Here is a 21,454-nt window from a genome sequence, read left to right on the forward strand (position 1 = left end):
ACTTACAACCAGTTCTGGCTGAATCACAGAAAAGAAAGAAGCTACTCCTAATACTCTTATTATATATTCATTTTCTAACAGCGTGTATCAGATTTTCTTGTCTTTGCAAGCAGTAGTGACTGTTTTCACTTCACAAAGTAGTCCTACCCAGATTGCTGCAATAGACACTACATATATATATATATATATATATATATAAATGTAAACATATACATATGTAAACTCAGGTATATGGGTATGTGTCTATACTAAAGCAGTCAGAGATCAACTTTGGAAAGTACTGGAATAAATGTTTTGTGCCTCCAACACTGACCCTTAAGAAGGCCCATGAAAATGTTGTTCTTTTAATGCTATGGGAATAAAGAGGTAAAAATGATGGTTTAGCTAACAAGGTGCAAAAGGAATTTATCTGCCTAGTGGGGTTCTAAAAACGTTAGGAAACAACAAATATTTGGGAGAAATGAGCCGAACAGCTGTTTCCTGAGATTACTTAGGACAGACACAACTAAAATTTCTCTTCATCACTCTGAAAGTAAATAAAAAAGCCAACAAATATATCCAAGGCATTAACTGAGGGAAGAGCTGGGTTGAAAAGTATTCACTAGGAAGAGATGAGCCACTAACAGGCCAGGGCCTTTCAGAGCCCAGGAGGGCGGATGACAGGGTAAGGTCCCGATTGGCAGGCGACCTGCCACCTGGAGACCAGCAGTAAGGTGCGCTTATCTGTGAACACGTTCTGGAAGCCATCCGCAGTCCCAGGCACTCCAGACGCCTTGGCTGCCAGAGCCGGGGACAGCCCACCGTGACTGTTCGCAGCTGCGCGGTGCTCCAGCAGGTTTGCGGAGTGGTCTTGATGTAGCAGGGGGTAACGAGTGGGTAGGGCTTGAAGCAGCTCTGGCTGGGCGCCGGGCTGCCGGGCAGGGAGGCGGCTGCTCCGGGGACACTGGGTCCTGCGTCTGCTCCCCCGGTTCTTCATCCAGACTCTGCGTGACGTCTGCAACCTCTGTGCCCCACTCATCCCCTGGAGAGCCTCGGGGAGCATCCTCAAAAGCATCCTCCTCTGCTTCTTCATCCGTGTCCTCAGCTTCTCTCACTGAGGCTGGGACTGCGTCCTCCTCCGGCCCGGACTCGGAAAATGGGAAGGCTGTGGAAGAAGGCGAGTCTGCGGCTGGCGACTGGGCCAGCGGTAAGCTGGGCGCCTCCGAGGCGGGGAGGCCATTGGGGGACGGCGGCTGCTCCGGCACCCTGGACTTGGTGGTCTGGCTTTCAGGAAGGTCGGAGAGGGCGGACAGTGCCTGCTCTGTGTCCGGACTGCCCGGGGCCTCCCCAGCTCCTCCACTCTGTCCCAGCAGAAAACCGTGGAGGCCCAGGAAGGCCCCGGACTGAGGGCAGGCGGCAGCGGGGGGCGCTCCAGGCTCCTCGGATGTCTGAGAGCAAATCCTCTTGCTCCGCAGCCGAATGGAAGCTAAAAGTGTCCGTGTCTGAGCCCGAACTGGTCTTTTGTCCATCCTGCGCCCCTGCCACAATTTCAAAATCCTCGGCGACCAACGGGACCCCCTAACCCAACTTCAACAGGCCTAAGACCACCAGGACGGGTTTTCTCAAAGGGATCCGCACACTCGGTATCCGGCAGGCCCCTCATCAGCAGACAGGCTGAGGTCCTGGGTCTTGGTGACCAGGGAATAAGCGCTGTCCAGTTCCCCGTCTGCAGGGTCTGGAGTCGGATTTGCTCTTCTTTTTGCCGGGTTCCCCGCCGCTACCCCCTCTCCCCTTGCTGTGTCTGCCCAGCGGCTTCTTGTCCAGTCCCCATCTTTGTAGCTTCCACATCCTGGGCCCCACAGCATCCTGGACGCCGCAGCCACAGCCTTCGTGTAAGGCATCACCTGTGCTTCCCATCCTGGTTCCCCATATTGCAATCTCGCCCTGCGCCGCTGCACCTCGTGTACGCAGGCCATCTCCGCCCTCTTCAGCCCCTGGCCAGGGCCAGGGGAGTCTCCAGGGCACGTCAGGCAGCTGGGCAAGCCGCTGGGAGAAGAGGCCAACAAGCACTAGGCTGGCCCCGCTGACATCTGCTGCGGCTTTGCATAATGCGCCGCAGCTCGAGTGGCTGCGTTCGCTGCTATTGCAGCCCGGGCGGCTGGGCGCGAACATGATCAGTACAGCGCGCTGCGCACTAATGACTGTGTGGCACGAAACCTGGGCATGGCTCCCCGTCAGCTGCTGCCAGTCCCTTGGCCCCCCTCTCGGCTCTTCGCTGAACCCAAGCACGGTAAACATTTCCTCTATGCTGGGAACTTTAATTTTCACTGTGCAAATCGAATGCATTACCTCCTTTCGAATAGTTCCTAGGTTGGAAGATGCAAGCGAACTTCAAAGTTCTGGACTTGCAATGAAAAAAGTTAAAGAGAAAAGAAAAAAAAATTAAAAACAGGAAAAGAACTGAAGCCCAGTTCCAATTTAAAGCTGGCGTTTTATATATATAAATATATATATATATATATATTTATATATATATATATATATATTTTTTTTTTTAGTTGAAACAAAGTGTATTTAATGTTTGTAGGGGAAAGGGGAAGTGGGCACTTCATGTCAGGGGAAGATTTATAAAAGACTTTTCAAGCAAACCCTGCTATGGGAAAGCCTTATATTTTGAAAATTTAAACCTAATTTGTTTGAAGAACTACTTTAAAAAATCATACCCACAAGTAAAAAAAAAAAAAAAAAAACCAAAAACAAAAGCAAAAAACACCCAGTAATTTGTTTACAAGGTGCAATATATCAGTACAGCAAATTCATTTCAAAGAAACGGGGGCTTCTCTGGCTTTAAAACTTCCTTGGTTTTTTCATTAAAATGGTTTAACATTTGCACTGCATAGCAAAAGAAGCCTGGGCCCCTCTACACTTGCTATTAATTAATTCTAACATAAGTGAGTATGAAACCTGGAAAGTGAATTGTCAACATCTGATTGATGAGGTACAGGTTATCTGAATAAAATTTATGACCTGGCACGAGGAATCAGTAATCCCAACACAAGATACTGCTTTGTAATGAATTCTGTATGGTTTGCATGTCCTTCAATAACTGAAGATTTTTCCTGCTTTTTTCTCCAGGTCTCGGTTTGACAAAATCCTTCTTACTTATGGTCCCTGTGACTCCAGAAGAATGGTGCTGCTATTTCCTTCTTCTTCAAGAGTCTTTTTGTTTGCTCTTAATTCTTTCTTCTGATTCTGTATCTTCTGTTTGTCCAGCTGGGCTTGGTATTTTCTAACTTTAGTTATTTGGTTGGCTTTTGCTTCCATCCTTCCCACTAATGCCTCAAGTTCACATTCTAAATTGTCTTTCAATTCCATTGTTGGCGACTCCTGGATAAGTTTTGTAAGCTGCTGGTGATCAAAGTTCGTTTGCCCAAATTCATCCTGCAAAGTCTGCAAGACTTCTGACAACTCTTCATTAATGGTGCTGGAGGAGGAAGGTGTCACAGACTTCTTACTTTTACTACTTCGTGAAGATACAGATACTTTCTTTGCCAAAGGAACACTGTTGACTACTCCATCATTACACAAGGCTTTACTGTGTTGCTTCATCAGATGCAAGACATGCTGAACGTTGGCTACTACAGCATGGCTAGGACTGTTGGACTTTCCGGCAACAAATGGCATATCACCCAAGCATAGTCGATAGTGTGGTTGTGCACCAAAATAGTTCCTAGGACCTTTCTTTTCTGGTGGTTTTGACTTCTTTTTTTAAATTTTTCTTGCACTGGGAACATATGAAGCTGCATTATCTTCAAAGATAAGTTTATTTGTTTCCAGACCACTCTGCAACTCAGTTGCCTTAGCTTACATACGGTTCCTTTCCTGTTCTTCTTCATGGAGTTTTTCTTCCAATTCTTGCATTTTTTTTTCTGCAATGGTCTGCATTGTGGTAAGTTTGTCATACTCCTGTTCAAGAAGATCCAGTTTTTCAAGCTGGGTTTGAACATGTGTTTGATCATGTTGTCATTCTCTTTCTAAGGAAACCTGTTTTTTCTAAGATGGATGTCCTTTCCCTTTCTGCATGCTTTATCATATTTCTCATGTATTCCAACTGCTTTTCTAAAAGATTACATTTATTTTCTGCAGCTAATAACTGGGATGTCAGTTCTTGATTGTGTTTTGATTCTTCATTTTTTGAATTCTCCCTTTCTTGAATCTGTTCATCCAGTACTTTCTTATACTCAATGGTTTCTCTTGACAAGGTTTTCACACTTTCTTCTGCCTGAATCCTTTCAAGTTCCAAGCGCGAATCTTATCTCGAAGATTCTTCAGAGCAGAAAAGATGGCTCTACTATTGCTTTCTGGATAGGCAAGTGTAGGCTTATTTGGAGAGTGCTGTAGATCACTATTAAGGAAAGGCTTATCTAGTGGATATGATACGGAAACAAGAATGGTGAACCACACCCTGATTAGACCTTGATGGTTCAGCTGAGATGTTCGAGAACTGAGAATCACAAACTGCAGAGACCGACGCCGTCCCCATTTTTCTGCCTGCCCAGCACGGGCCTCCGCAGATCTGGGGAGGCCTGGGTTCTCTTCTGCTTCAAGACTCGAGAGCCACCCACCAGGGACGACCCTCAGCCGAACCCCTGATGGGCGGCAAAATATTTTTGTCATTTACACAACCCTTAACCCCAATTTGCCTGCTTCTGTATGGCTCTTCAATAAACATTTGCTGAACTAATGGATTGCTGTTTCTTGAATAATTGATTATCTCCTTGAACACTTTAATGTGCTTGAGTATATGGCTTAGGAAAGGTTACCTTACATGGTTATACACATATGTTTTACACAGACCTTGCTTCTTCAGAACAGGGCATCAGCTGCCATTTTCAAAGTTGGTATTTCAAACTTTAGACAAAGAGGAGGTGGGAGAAGCAGAAAATACTGAGATTAGAGTTGATTAAAATGCTAATCTCTAAAATTCTATGTATTTACCATATAAATCAAACAGCATTTGTATTCCAAAAGAGTACATATACTATAACTCCCAGGAGGTCAACCTCATCAATATTAAACATGTCACCTTTGTAGTCGCCTACCAAAAGGAAAAAGACAAAAAGGAAACACCCTTGGCACAAATATGTGACATTAGATATTATGCTCTAAACCACCACTTTCCCAAGCAAATCCTTCCAGGCACACTTTATTCTGTACCACGACTTCTTAACATTCTAGCCTCAATATTACCATAAACACTTTCCTTCACAGTAAATTTTCATTACTTTAATTACTTATCACATTTAGTTAACTTTGTTTTAAAAAATATTTTAAAACATCATTGGTATTGAAAGAAATTCCAAGCAGTAAATTGAGATTAAAGTGTCATTAATCAATAATTTTATAAGTATTTAAGTTAGAAGTTCTGTGTTAACTACTTTGAAAATATGGAATAGTAAATCCAGAGAAGGGAAACATAGAACATGTTATATGATGCATTTTAAATGCAGCAAGCAAAAATGTATAGTCTTCTGTTGCATGCTATCAACCAACATTTTTAAGGTCTCTCCTTTAACATCTTTATAAAGAAAAAGAAAGTTAATCCTACAAGTCTTTGATGGAAAAGCATAGTACTATCCGTTTTCAAACCATAATCTTAAAAATAAATGTAACTTCAGGGCAGGTAGCCAGTTGTCCTTAGGTGGCCCTTTTGAGCAAATGGGCCTTTGGAGAAATCAACTTTAATAACTTTGCCACGGTAATATCCCAGTCTCCAAGCGATTCCGGAATGCTGTGTTTCACCTCTTTCACAAGACTGTGCTCTTCTTCTTTCTGCAATTCAGGCTCCCCAGAGGGCACAATTTGCCTGTGGATATTAGAATTTTCTGCTTCTTTGTTGAGGTACTTTGAAACTTTATTTTTGCTCTTTCTTTAACAGAACATCTTTGATTCTAAATTATTTGTTCCCTTACTATTTCCTTCTGTGATATATTCTAGAAGTTCAGAAGACAAAAGTCAGGGAAGAAGGGAGAATGGGAGGAGGGGAGGGAGTGAGAGGGCTGCTGATTTTTTTCACATCCTTTGAATGTGAGACAATAGGCAGGAGTTGTGCAGCAGGCCATAGTTGACAAAGCTCTATTACATGCAAAGTCTCATTTGAAACTCACAATTGTGAGTATCAAATGTAGGTAGGTATTCTTACCCCAATAATAATTAAAGCATAAGATCAAAGAAGCTAAGAGATTTGTCAAAGTTCTCATCAGGAGAGACAATATTTGAGTCTGCAAATTTAAGTCCCAAATTCTTTATAACAAATACCACCATAGTGTTTACTTTTTGGAGGAATGGTAAGAGTATCACAAAGGGAAATCTGGATGGTTTGCCAAAGCATTCCTTTATGTTCAGTAGGTAGTTAATAATCCCAAAAATGCCTTTGACAAGGCCCAAGCTTAAATTCATCTGACCGAGAAAGAGCATCAGGGCTGATGACATACCTAAGCAGTAGAGTACATGCCTGGGTTCGATCCCCAGTGCCACCAAAAAGAAAGAAGAGAGAGAGAGAGAGAGAGAGAGAGAGAGAGAGAGAGAGAGAGAGAGAATATCATATTTCTGCTTGTAAAATTATGTCTAACAGAAAATGAGAGATACTATCTTATACACAGCCACATACCAGGTGACAAAGATATAGAAGAGAAAGACCAGCTCCTACATTTAAAGATAATAGCACTTTGTAATTGTTGGTTAAAAAAAAAAAGTCTTTATTATTAGCATCCAAAAAAAGGTCACAAAAACTGCACATGAAATAAGAAGCAGTGCTACCTGGTTTTCAATGGAGGGAACTGGATATATACTTTATTATTATTATTTTATTGATTGATTGATTTTGGTTGTACAGGAGATTGAACCCAGGAACATTCTACCCCTGATGTACATCCCCAACCCCTTTTTATAAAAATTTTTATTTGAGATATGATCTTGTTTAAATTTCCCAGGCTTGCCTTAAGCTTGCAATCTTCCTGCCTCCACCTTTGGAGTTGCTGGAATTACAGGCATGTGCACCCCACTGGATAAGGATTTTTTTAAAAAAACATTTTGTTTTAGTTGTAGGTGAACACAATACCTTTATTTTATTTTTATGTGGTGCTGAGGACCAAATCCAGGTCCTCACACATGCTAGGAGAGCCTCTACCACTGAGACACAACCACAGACCTGGATAATGATTTTAAACAAAAAAATTAGTGCACTGATGTATAGGTCAGTGATAGAGCATATGCTTAGCATGCACAAGGCTCATGTTTGGATCCCCAACACACAAAAATGAATGAATATATAAATAAATAAAATTAGCAAAAGTAGGTTGGTAAACTTTAAATAAATATTGAACTCTGGTTCATAATATGTATGCTGCATAGTTGGGTTAATTATCCTAATCTCTGCAATTTACTCTAAAATACATCAAAAATAAAATGCTTTAACATGCATAAACAGATATATGATAACAGAGTTTATATAGAGATATATATATATATACACATATACACACACACACATATATATATGTGTTAAGGGTATAGTTTGTATGGTAGATATATGGTGCTTACTTGGAAATTCCTTCAACTTTTCTGTATGTTTGAAGATTTTCAAACTAAACCATTGAAGAAAAAAGCAGGTTTCAAAAGTTGTGAATTTCTCAACTTTTTTGACATTAAAATCATGTCATGGTTAGTGGCACCAAGTAAACTCAAATGGGGACTTGGAAGTATAGCTCAGTAGTAGAGCACTTGCCTCACCTGTTCAGGGCTCTGATTCAATCCCCAGCATGACAGAAGGAATAAAATATGATGAAATGTTTTCAATAATTAGGTTTGAGGCCTTTTCAGTTTTTCTTAACCTTACTTCAGCTTACTTAACCTTGGTGAAATGTAGAAGAATTAGGTTGCTTTTTAATTATCCAACTCTTCCTTTTCTCCAGCAAATGAATGATTTCTGCTTACAAAGGACATATTTTCTCTTCTGGTGTCAATTACTAAGCTGCTGCCACTCAAATTCACCTCTCCATTCTGACCTTGCTCCTGGACAACAGGTCCCTGAGCCCAAGTTGCATCTGAAACTACAGGTCTGAAATTCAGCTCTTCTCTTGCATATTTCTTCCTTATTTGTTTATTTATTTGTTTGTTTATTGATTCAGTGAAAGTGTCACAATCATTCCAGTTGCCCAAACCAGAGTTATTTACTGATTCCTTCATTTCTCCCAGTCCTCACAATTTTCCAGTCTCAGAGATTTCTCTGTTCTCCCTCCTTAATGTCTCAGACACACTCATGTATCCCATCTGAAATGTTACTTGATTTGCTTCTCTCCCACCCCCACCTCAACTCCCATCTGTTCTGTCCCATTATCACCAATGCCTCTCAACTGTGGTGAGGGTTTTCCTCCCCAGGGGACATTTGGCATTGTCTGGAGATATTTTTAGTTGTCACAATGGAGGAAGGGTGCTGCTAGACATAATGCATAGATCAGCCCTCCACCCCCAAACAAAAATGATCCAGCCCAAAATGTCAATCATTCTGTTGTTTGGGCCCTTGCTTTATCATGAGTCACTCATGGTTGGCAGTCAATTATTTATTAAATGACTGAAAGAATGAAGAAATCAAAATTCTATCTTCCAGCTGATCAAACTAATTCAGAAACTTGAAGGCAGGGCCTAACAGGACAAATAAGATTTTATACACTGTATCTATTGTGCCAAATATCTTATACAAGGAGTTAACTTTTCTCTGAGACATTTAAAGTCCCATGAAACTGAGGCAGGAGATAGAAATAGGGGCCTCAGAGAATGTGATCTCCCTACCCCAAATTAAAAACCTAGGTTAAAGCTTGTTTTTTGTTTGCCTGATTGGAAGTCTTCATTAAGGCTTGGATGCCCACACATTCTGTTGTTGCCCTGGCTTCCTTGATTACCTTAACATAAGTCAACCCCAAATAATTGTTTTGAATCCAAGCAATTCTTTTGTTTTAAAGAACAAGTACAGGACAAACTCAGGTTAAGAAATACATTAAACCGTCCCATTATGGGAATAAGAAATTAAAATTGCACACCTTCAATCGAGTCAGAAAAAGAGATTAAGAGAGACCTTCCAATGAAAGATTAATTCATCAAAGTAGTATAAAAACTACTAGACAGATAGTCTCCCATGCTCTAGGAGTTTTCCTAGCTTGCTTCTATTAAATCTGCTGCTGAATTCTCACTCTCTGTTATCTACATACTTCATTCTTTAAGTGCATAAGAAAAGAACCCTCTAGTGCTCATGAGACCTTGTGTTATAAAACTATATAATCTGTATAAATGTTCCAAATCTTCACATACTTGACACCATTATTTAAAGTTCTTGTGAGTACCAAAAAATGTTCAGGTAAAGTCTGAATTCCTAAATTCCCAGAGTTCTTGTTTTTCATTTCATGTTCTTTGCTGCTTTGGTGCTGGAGATTGAACTCACGGCCTGTGCATGCTAAGCAGGTACTCTAGTACTGAGCTGCACCTCCAGCCTCCCCAGAGCTCTTTTCACAGAGGTGATTATGTACACTACAAAAAAAGTAGTTATGTAGCTTTCAATGTTTACCACCATCATTCATTTTATCTTTAGCGTAGCATTTGGAAATAAAATGTTTACAAAACAGAAAAAGTCAATTATTACTTTCCCAAGCAATATGGAATGCACTAGAAATTTGTTTCTATATTAGAAAAGAGTTAAGTGAAAAGAATTCTAGTTTACTTAAGCTCCTACCTGCTGCAAAAGAAACATTATCCCCCAACCTTGGAAAACTCATTAGCTTCATCTGAAAACTTCCCTTTTAGGGAAAACTTGTACTATAGTTTGGACCTTAAATCTCTTCCAAAGACCCATGTGTTAAAGGCTTAGTCCTGGCTTAGTAAAGGTAATATTGGGAGGTGGTGGAACCTTTAAGAGGTGAAGGCATAGTAGCAGGAAGTTAGGTCATTTGGTGTGTGAGCTCAAAGGGGATATTGGGAGCCCAGTTCTTTTCTCTTTCCTTAAGTCCAGACCATGAGGTGTACAATTTTGCCATGTGCTTTCACCATGATGTACTGCCTTATTGTAGGACCAAAAGCAACTAGGCCAAGCCACCATGGACTGAAAACTCCAAAATGATGAATCCAAACTTTCCTTTTTAAGTTTATTGTCTCAGGTATTTTGTTACAGTCACAGAAAAGCAACACAACATGTTTTTAGCCTTCAGCACATACTAGCCATTTTCAAAAATTATTTGCAACTGGGAAACAAAGGAAAAAATGAAGCATTTATTTTGTACTTATGTCACAGACAAATTCTTACAAAACTAGAGTTTGGGTATTGGGTCTCTAGACATATCCTTGATAAGTAAAGACATAGCCTTTCTACCTAAAAGGGACCAATCAGTTTCTCGTGAGTTATCAAAAACATTCAGAACTATGAATAGAAAGCCCACTAAAAGAAACTTAGCCTATGTATCTTGTTCAGTGACAAGAAGCAACAAAAAACATTCTAAGGACAGAAACAAAAAGAAACTAATTTCCAGGAAGGCAATTCTTGGCCTTACAGCAATGTTCTGCAGTAGAAATGTAGTGTAAGCCTCATGCATAATTTAAAATCTTACAGTAGCCACATGAAAAAGGTAAAAAGAAACAGGTAAAATTAAATTTAATAAAATTATTCAGCTAGGCTCTATGGCAAGAGCCCATATAATTTAACCCCATATATGCAAAATAGTTCAATTAGAAATATTATTAAAAATTATTGATGAAATGTTCTACTTGCTCTTTTTCATCCTAACTCTTTGAGATTAATGCATATTTTATACTGAAACCTACATCTCAATTCAGATGGGCCACACTTCCATTGTTCCATATAGAAATGAAAAGTTGTACTCCATTTGTGTAAAATAAATCAAAATGAATTCTGTAAAAACAAAAAAATTGCTTTTATACAAAAATGATAGTCACATATGGCTAATGGTTACTGTTTTGGATAATAGCCTTATATTTTTCAGAGCTTCCACAGACACTTGGTAAAGCTTCAGTGATAATCTAAACTTTGTTGAGTTTTAAAACAGCACGTGATAGACTTAAAAGCATTAGAGTACTATATGCTTTCAAATGCATGCAAAAAAATATTTTACTCAATTACATTAGGGGAAAAATTTTAAAAATAAGAATAGGGGGAAAAATCCCTTTTGTTGGGGCAAATACCAGTGAGTGCCCAGGAAACTCTGTGGTTCATGGTGAGATAGGAAGGACTTCTAAGGCTTTTTCAAGATGATGAAATAGAGGAGGTTGTTTTCCTGGCTGCTCCCTGGAGTAGCTTTGTCAAGAAAGCTGACAAAGGCAGATTCTCAGCAAGATGGGTGATCCAAAACAAGGGGGAGGACTTTACTGGAATTTAAAACTGGACATTCAAAGCAGATCGGGGTCTCAGGAAGTTGGATATAGTAAAATAAGGAAGAAATTCCCAGGGGCATGCCACCGCCCCAACCTGGCCTAAAGCACCAGCCAGAGTGATCCTTCTGTGAGCATATTGGAGGATTAAGGGAATTAAAGGAGCCCACATGTTTGGGAGGCCTAAGGGCTGTCTGGTTATGGAGCATTTAGAGAAAAAGGACATTGCTTGGCAAATGTGAAATATGTGCTGCACAATTCTGAGTGTGGAGAAAGAAGCTACTATCTACCCAGGAGGTATGTGAAAGAAGAAAGAAGGAACAATTTTGCAGTGGCTGCGAGGGGGCTGGCATCTGAGGGGGCCCGATTCCTGACAAACCTGAGTTTGACCTCAAATACAGGCCCAATAAACACACACTGCACAACACAGAGTTCTTAAGTGACCAGGAGAAAAATCAAACATGGAGAGAGGTTTTCACAGGGGACAACTGGTTGTGTAAACCCACCAGCTCTACTCATCTCCCTCCAACTGCTTGTAGGACCAGCTGGGAGAGACACATCTGGTTAGGAACTCATAAAGGCTGGGGCTGGAGAGATTGTTTGGAGACTGAACCCAAGACCAGGAAAAGTGGTGTCTGAAGGTGATGTAGGAGACTAAGAATTGGGTCTACTGCTGCACAAGTGGAACCCAGGGAGATCCCTGGGGAACAGTCTTCCAGTGTGGACCAGTAAGTACTGAGGGCTGGAGATACACTGATTTAAAATCTCCAGGACAACTGGCATTCAGTGAAGAGCCTGGAGCCCTCCTAAACCTAAATTCTGCCTCCAGGAGTTCTGCCTGTGGGTTACCACTCTCACTGAGGAATCCAGAGGTAAAGCTTCATGTTCCCGACAACCCCACTAAAACTTCTGAGAACAGAACCTGAGAATCTTTTGAACACCAATGGAAAAAATTCTTTAACTTTTCATCAAGACCTTTTAAAAATTACTTTTCTCTGTTTAATTGTGACTTTTATGGTACATGGACATTTGCACATATTCATATTTGTTTTTTTCTAATTTCTAGCATTTAAAATTTTGTTCTATTTAGTTTTATATAACAGCAGAATGCATTTTGATTCATTGTACACAAATGGAGTACAACTTTTCATTTCTCTGGTTGTACAGGATGTAGAGTCACACCATTCATGCAATCATACATGTACTTAGGGAAATGATGTCCATCTCATTCCACCATCTTTTGATCCCCCTATCCTTCCCCTCCCCTCATTCCTCTCTATCCAATCCAATGTTCCTCCATTCTTCCCTTACTGCCCCCCCACTCCCCTTATGTATCAACATCCATTTACTAGAGAAAACATTTGGGCTTTGGCTTTTGGGAATTGTCTTATCTCACTAAGCATGATATTCTCCAGTTCCATTCATTTACCTGCAAATGCCATAATCTTATTCTTCTTTGAGTCTCTGTAATATTCCATTGTCATAGTTTCTTTATCCATTCATCTATTGAAGGGTATTTAGGTCAGTTCCACAATTCAGCTATTGTGAATTGAGCTGCTATAAACATTGAAGTGGCTGTGTTACTGTAGGATGCTGATTTTAAGTCCTTTGGGAATAGGCCAAGGAATGGGATAACTGGGTCAAATGGTGGATCCATTCTGAGTTTTCTGAGGAATCTCCATACTGCTTTCCATAGTGGTTATTCCAATTTACAGTCCCACCAGTAATGTATGAGTGTACCTTTTTCCCAACATCCTCGACAACACTTAATTGTGGCTTATTATTCTTGATAATTGCCAGTCTGACTGGAGTGAGATGGAATCTTAGTAGTTTTGATTTTCATTTCTCTAATTACTAGAGATGTTGAACATTTTTTCATATATTTGTTGATTGATTGTATATCTTCTTCTGGGAAGTGTCTACTCAGTTCCTTAGCCTATTTATTGATTGGTTTATTTGCTTTTTTGGTGGTAAGTTTTTGAGTTCTTTATATATCTTATAGATTAGTGTTCTATCTGAGGCACGTGTGGTAAAGATTTTCTCCCATTTTGTAGGCTTTCTCTTCACATTATTGATTGTTTTCTTTGCCGAGAAGAAGCTTTTTGTTTGAATCCATCCCATTTATTGATTCTTGATTTTATTTCTTGTACTTTAGGAGTCTTGTTAAGCAAGTCTGGTCCTAAGCCGACATAATGAAGATTTGGGCCTACTTTTTCTTCTATTTGCTGCAGTGTCTCTGGTCTAATTCCTAGGTCCTTGATCCGTTTTGAGATGAGTTTTGTGCAGGGTGAGAGATAGGGGTTTAATTTTATTTTGCTGCGTATTTCTAGCATTTTTGAAGTCCATTATTTTTCATGAATTAGTTTTTTGTAAAATAGGATGTTTGATTAGTGTATTTAAGTTTTATTTTGCATTCTTTTATTTTTAATTTTTAAAGATTTTTTACATCATGTATTTATTTTTTTCTCTCTCCTACTTGTTTTCCTTGATTCTCTTTTTTCTTCTGCTAACAGCCAATCTCTATTGTTCTCTCTTTTACTCTTCCTTTAATTTTTTAATTCTTCTCTCCTCCTCTCTCATAATCATCACATCCTGTATCACTTCTGTTTTCTATGTCCACCATTTGATATTATAAACTTTCTAGCTGTTTTTATTATAGGCAATAACTGATCATATTATTTCTGTTGATTGTGATAATTTACATCGTAGACATCATAGTAGGAACTATTTTGGTTTAAGGCTGTATACCATTTGCATTCATTGTTGTTATTATTTGTCTGTCCCTAAACAGTGAGGTAGTGTTGTCAGTTCACAAGGTAGAAACTCTACTGCCTCAGATCCATAGAGTTAGATGGTTAGACACAAAAACAACATGAAAAATCAAGGGAACGAATCACCTCAAACAAACCAAGATACTCCAGTAGCAGAATCCATTGACACCACAGTGGAAGAAATGTCAGAGAAGGAATTTAGAATACACAAAGCTAAACTGAGCTGTGAAGTAAATGATGGTATAAGAAATGAAATCAGAGAGAAAATATAGGAAGTGAAAGATCACTTCAATAAAGAGGCAGATATTCTGAAGATAAAAACAAAACAAAAATAACACCCCCCAAAAAAAGCAGAAATCCTCGACATGAAGGAAACAATAAGCCAAATTAAAAATTTGATAGAAAGCATCACTAATAGGCTAGATCACTTGGAAGACAGAACCTCAGGCAATGAAGACAAAATATATATCTTGAAAATAAAGTCCACTGTACAGAGAAGATGGTAAGAAACCATGAACAGAAGTTCCAAGAATTATGGGATAACATGAAAGACCAAATTTAAGATTTATTGGGAAAGATGAAGGCACAGAGATACAAATCAAAGGAATGCACAATCTTTTAAATGACATAATTTCAGAAAATTTCCCATATCTAAAGAATGAAATGGATAATCAACTACAAGAGGCTTATAGGATGGGACTGGGGTCGTGGCTCAGTGGTAGAATGCTCACCTAGCATGTGTGCGGCCCTGGGTTTGATCCTCAGTGCCATATAAAAATAAAATAAAAGGTATTGTGTCCACCTACAATTAAAACAAAATATTTTAAAAGAGGCTTTCAGGACCCCAAATGTACAAAATTACAACAGACCTGTACCAAGGCACATTATAATGAAAATGCCTAACATACAGAATAAAAATAGAATTTTAAAGGTTGTAAGAGAAAAATATCAGATTATATATGTAGGGAAACCAATTCAAATCTCAGCTGATTTCTCAACCTGAACCCTTAAAGTTAGGAGGTCCTGGAATAACATATACCAAACTTGAAAGAAAATGGATGACAACAAAGAATTCTATATCTAGCAAAATTAAGCTTCAGATTTAAAAATGAAATAAAAACCTTCCATAATAAACAAAGTTAAAAAAATTCACTACCAGAAATCCTGCGCTACAGAAAATTCTCAACAAAATATTACATGAAGATGAAATGAAAAAAAAAATAGTGAAAACCAGCAAAGGGAGGAATTACACTAAAGGAATAGTCAAACAAAGGAGAAACTAATTAAAGTTAAAAACTAGAAATAAACCAAAAGACCAGGAATACAAATCATAGCTCAATAATAACCTTGAATATTAATGGCCTAACCTCTTCAATCAAAAGACCCAGAATGGCAGATTTGATTACAAAATAAGACCCAACAATTTGCTGTCTCCAAAAGACTCACCTCATAGGCAAAGATATCCACAGACTGAAGGTGAAAGGATAGGAGATCTCTCACATGGATCTCATGAGCATGCAGAAGTTTCTATCCTCATATCAGATAAAGTGGACTTTAAGCCAAAGTTAATCAGAAGGAACAAAGAAGGACATTTCATATTGCTTAAGGGAATTATACATTAAGAAGACATAACAATTGTACATTTTTTAGGGGGGTACTGGAGATGGACATCAGGTGCCCTTGACCACTGAGCCACATCCCCAACCCTATTTTGTATTTTATTTAGAGACAGGGTCTCACTGAGTTGTTTAGCACCTTGACATTGCTGAGGCTAGCTTTGAATTCACAGTCTTCCTGTCTCAGCATCCTGAGCCACTGAGATTACAGGCATGCACCAGCATAACAATCATAATTATGCCCCAAACAATGAAGCATCTATGTACATCAAACAATCCCTTCTCAATTTCAAGAATCAAATAGACCACAACATAATAATACAGGGTAACTTTAACATATCTCTATCACTGCTGGATAGATCCTCCAAACAAAAATGAAATAAAGAAGCTATAGAAGTAAAAAATACAACTGATAATTTACACTTAACAGACAGAAATATGTAGAATATTTCATCCATCAGTGACTGAATACACTCCTTTTCAGCAGCACATGGATCCTTCTCTAATACAGACCATGTTATGTTAGCTATCCCATATATTGGCATACAATTGTAATATTACCTTAATATATTTTAAGCAACCGTAGGGTTATTTTGATAGCTCCCTTTCCATTGATATTATTTTTTTTTTGTTCTTGCTTTTTTTCTTGATTAGACTTGTTTGATTTTTATAAAATTTTAGCTGTATTATTTCTTCACTATTTCATATATTTCTGCTTTTACTCTTATTTTTTCCTTTCTACTACACAATTTGAAAATAATTTGTTATTCTAGCTTGTTTCTGATACAAATACTTTAAGTTATAAATGTTCATCTGAGTACTGTTTTATCTCAGAGATCCTGATAGTTTAAGCTTTTATTATCACTTAGTTCAAAGCACTTTTTATTTACTTTTCTTGTGCTTTCTTCCTTGGCCTTTGAGATATTTAAAAGTGTGCCATTTAATTTTGAAATAGTTGATACGTTGGGATGGGGTTCCATGTATCTTAAGACGATTGATTTCTAATGTAACCGATTATTCATGAAACAGTTTGCATGATATCAAATTTTAAGAAAGTAGTGGAAATGAAATTCAAATGAAATGAAAGTAGTGGTTTGCATAATCTTTGCGCTAACTTAATACTAAAATTAAGGTTACCTACAAAATTGCGCCAAATATACATATTTAGATCAAGTGAAGAATAAAAAGAATTACATGCATACATAAGTGCTTTTCCTACATGATGATGTTTTGTAACATTGATTTAACTCACACTGTTCCAAAATAAAGAAAGAGAAAGAAAGAAAGAAGGAAAAAATTGACCTGTTCACGTTGACTTGGTGATTGTATTACAGCATGGGACCCTTTGTGAGCTGAAAACCTGCAGCAGCCAAGATGCTTGCTGGAACCAAAAGTGGCTATGAGGTCGACCATAGAGCTGAAATGGTTACAGGGTTCTAAAGACTATTAGTTCTTTGCAAACTCTCAGGAAAGATTTTGGGCAGGTCACACAAGCAGGAGTTGATGTGGGAAAATAAGAAGAGAGATAAGCATACAATAAAAGCTGCTGAGTGGATAGCATTTTTCACAGATCCAGGTTTTTGTTGTTGTTGTTCTTTGTTGTTTGTTTTGTTTTGTTTCAAGGGGACTGAAACTAAGTGAATTCGGATATCCTCTTCCAGCTGAAGATGCAAATGTTGGCTCTAGGAAAGTTGTTCACTCCCTTTTGATGTGGCAAGAAATTGTTCCTGGACTAGGAAGGAACCAAAACTTGTAAAATTCTGCCTTTTTGAATCCTGGAAGCTTTGGCTGGAAAGTTCAAAAGTCTTTCCCTTTGTGGGAGTGTGTGTGTGTGTGTGTGTGTGTGTGTGTGTGTGTGTGTGTGTGTTTATCATCAGGGAGGGGTCTTTGGGCCTAAATTACTCCTGCAGATAACAGGTCCTTTGCTAAAAATATAGCATATCCTACTGACTTAAGCCTGGACAGGGCAGCAGGTAAATTGTTTTTGTTTTTTGTTTTTTGTTTTTTTAAAGCATGTGGGGTCAGCACAGGAGACCCAGTGTATAGAATCATCCCCTTAATCTTATGTTTCCACCTCTCATGTCTCTCTGCTACTTATCAATGGTAGAAATGAAACAAGTCAGGCAAGAGGACATACTGGCAAAGCTTTTATTAAGGCTTCTATTTGAGAAGCACACACAGCACTGACCAGGCTTGCTCCTGGAAAAATGGAAGAGAGTTAGTTTTATTCATGTGAAAGTGCAGTTCGTAAAATGGTGGTGGAGGTGTGCTAAGGTTTAGAAATGTTTATTGGCCAACGCTGCCGGGCGGGTCCGCTGAGCTGTCGAGGCCCAGCCCTCTTCGGTTACCATGACCTTTGCTGATGTAGCCTTATATTTCTCGGAGCAAGAGTGGGAGATCCTGGAGGAGTGGCAGAAGGAAATGTACCAGCAAGTGATGAAGGCCAATTATGAGACCCTGATTTCCTGGACTGCACTTCTTCAAAGCCAGAGTTGATCATCTGGATGGAACAAGGGAGAACGCTATTAATCAGCCATCAGAGGTGTTGCAACAAAACAAGAAGGACAATTAACCCTTCTGCTGATGAACAGATAACCAGGGGACTCTCAGGGCAAAAGAGCAAGAATGACATTTAAATGGTCTTCAGAATCAGGACCTGTGTGCTACCTTATTAGAAAGGGACACCTTACAAACTCCAAGCCTCCAAGAAAAAGAATTTCCAAATAAAATGCTCGAAGTCCCAGAGTCTAATCATGACAAGACAAGAAAGATCCAAGGCTTAAGTCTCTGGATGTCCCACTAGACCTAGAAATTCCTCCAGGGCCAGGGTTGTATTCCTGATTTGTCTGCAGGAAAGACTTCCAGATAAAGAACGACTTGATAAAGTACATTAGTAGCCACTCCAAGAACGCTAAAAGAACCTCTCAAAGTCCAAAATACAAAAACAAATCCAGAGGGAAATCGGAACTCGCGTGGACCCGGATGTTCGGCTGTAAGAAGCTGTTCCGATGCAGTGAGTGCTAGAAGAGCTTTCACCTGAGGTGCAGCCTCATCACTCACCAGGTTGTCCACACTGGGCAGCGGCCCTTCGCTGCCCTGAGTGTGGCAAGACCTTTGGCTGTAAGGCCAACTTGAAGAAGCACCTGTGTTTGCACAAAGGTGAGCGGCCGTTTCGCTGTGGGGACTGCGGCCAGGGCTTCGTCCAGCAGTGCCAGCTCACGGAGCACCGCCGGCTGCACAGTGGGGAGAGGCCTTTCCCGTTTCCCCAATGCTGCCGGCCGGGGCTTCCGCCTGCGAAGCCTGCAGGCGCACCTTTGCCAGCACAGCGGCCAGAAGCCCTTCGGCTACCCCGAGTGCAGCAGGGCCTTTCCCGGAAGGCCGCCCTGCAGGCCCACCAGAGGACGCACGGCGGGGCGGGGAGAAGCCGTTCTCCTGCGAGGCCTGCGGGAGGAAGTTCGTCCACAAGACCAATCTCACGGATCACGTGCGGGTCGGCACGGGAGAGAAGTCCTTCTCGTGCCCCGAATGCAAGAAGAGCTTCAGCCTGAAGAGAAGCCTGAAAGCCCACGGAGTCCAGCACAGGGGGCAGAAGCCCTTCCAGTGTCCCGAGTGCGGCTGGAGCTGCTAAGCTCTGGAGAAACGCCATGAGGGCCCACCAGCGCCTGCACAGCGAGGAGAAGCCCTTCTGCGTCAGTGCGGCAAGAGGTTCACCCTCCAAGGTGGCGCGCCACGCGGGGGTGCCCGCCAGGCAGCGGGAGTTCGCCTGCGGCCAGTGCAGGAAGACCTTCCCCTGCGCTCCAGGCTCACGCAGCACCTCAAGAGCCACAGCGCCGAGAAGTCCTCCTGTGGCCGCGGCTTCCGCCGCCGCTAGCACCTCAGCGACCACGCCAGGGTTCACGGTGGAGAGGAGCCCTCCCAGTGTCCCGAGTGCGACAAGCGCTTCTTCTGGAAGGCCTCCATGAGGTTCCACCAGCGCATACATAGGGAGGAGCAGCCCTACGCCTGCAGCCAGTGCAGCAAGACCTACGCTCAGCAGTCGCAGCTCACCGAACACCTGCGCGTCCACAGCGGGAGAAGCCCTATCAGTGTCCCCAGTGTGACCAGAGTTTCCGTCTGAAAGGAAATTTGAAGAGCCACCTTCTCCAGCACAGTGGCACGAAGCCATTCTCGTGCAGGAAGTGCGGCAAAAGCTTCCCACAGCAGTACCGGCTCACGGAACACACGCGTGTCCACAGCGGGGAGAAGCCCTTCCAGTGTCCGGAGTGTGACAAGAGCTACTGCATCCGGGGAAGTTTGAAGGTCCATCTGCACACGCACAGGGGAAAGAAGCCCTTCCTCCAGAGGAGAAGTTTGAAGACCCATCTGCACATCACGACCAAGAGAGGCCTTTACTTGTGAGGAGTGTGGAAGGAGCTTCACGTACATGAGGGCATTCTACACCCATATTGCCATGCATGCCAGGGAAAAGCCCCCCATTCTCTAGGCAGACCACACAACCCTTGGTGACGGCTCACTTGTCTCTAGTTTGGCAGAGCAAAGAATTCACAGATTGGCTATAGGCACCCTGGCCAAATGCATAGTCAGCAGGACCCCATGGCTCTTGGACAAAATTTCCAGATTATCTAGGGAAAGACAGAAAGGCTGCCAGTCATGGCAGAAAAGGTCATGGACATGGAACCCAGGGCCTGCTTGCTAGGCAAGTACTCTACCACTGAGCTACATTCCAGCCCTAAGAAATATTTTATACCAATCTGCTAGTTCAGCAGAGTTTCAGTGTCATCCAAGTGTGTAATTCCTTCATTTTTAGAAACCAGCTTTTCCGTTGCTGGGCCTCCCTATTTAAATTCTCATTGAAATGTTCAGTTTTCTCTCATGTAGATTTTCATTTTTTCTCAAATGATTGCAGGGTATCTGTTTCTTTGGAGGCGGGGAGTTTTCTGTATTTCTAAAAGTAAATGCCCTTGTTCACCAAAAAAAAAAAAAGGTATTTTTCAGAGGTTTATTTTTCTTTTCCTGTGAGGATACCTTTTACACTGAGGAAGACATGGTAATCCTGTCAATCATTGTAGCCAAATGTTAGTTTTCCATATTGATGCCACATCTTGTATAAACATCTATGCTTCATATTGGGAATGAGTTGCTGTAACTCTTGGAAGAACTCGTATGTTGGAAATAAGAGAAGACAATTTACGACAAGTAAGAAGTTAAAAGTCCTGAGAATTGCCATTTTAATGGCCTGTCAACAGTTGAAATCCTTTAATGCTGTTTGTCCTTGAAGTCATGGCAAAAACCTCCTGGCGCTAATGATGCCCCTGGTCTCCAAAGTTGTTAACATGGTTTGAGGGGGATGATTAAGGCACATACCAAGTTTTTAATAGCTAACAAGTTATGAGTTAGGTGAGAGAACGGAGAAAAAACTTATACCATCTTTTAATAGCTATCAGGGCATGAGTTAAGGAATTTGTCTTTTGTCCCTATGGTGGTCTCTGTTTCTTATTTATATATATGCACATATATATGCACATTTACATACATATAAATATATATATGCACATATAGACATATACATATACATATATATTTCATATGTATGTATAAAATGCTTTCTTCTTGAATTTTAAGCATTAGCACTTTCTCTGAGAATGTAAGAGCCAATCT

At 40.6% G+C, this 21,454-nt stretch overlaps 2 pseudogenes across 2 annotated transcripts; both read right to left on the reverse strand.

The window, feature by feature from the left end:
- Window positions 1–846: 846 nt before the first annotated feature.
- On the reverse strand, window positions 847–2,143 carry LOC306641353 (formin-2-like; annotated as a pseudogene). The gene has a single exon. The product of its transcript is annotated as a formin-2-like (transcript).
- An 821-nt stretch (window positions 2,144–2,964) lies between these two features.
- LOC306642407 (centrosomal protein of 57 kDa-like) lies at window positions 2,965–4,672 on the reverse strand (annotated as a pseudogene). The gene has a single exon. The product of its transcript is annotated as a centrosomal protein of 57 kDa-like (transcript).
- Between the last annotated feature and the right edge of the window lie 16,782 nt (window positions 4,673–21,454).

This window comes from Sciurus vulgaris (assembly GCF_902686455.1).
Source record: "Sciurus vulgaris genome assembly, chromosome: 12".
NCBI lineage: Eukaryota > Metazoa > Chordata > Mammalia > Rodentia > Sciuridae > Sciurus > Sciurus vulgaris.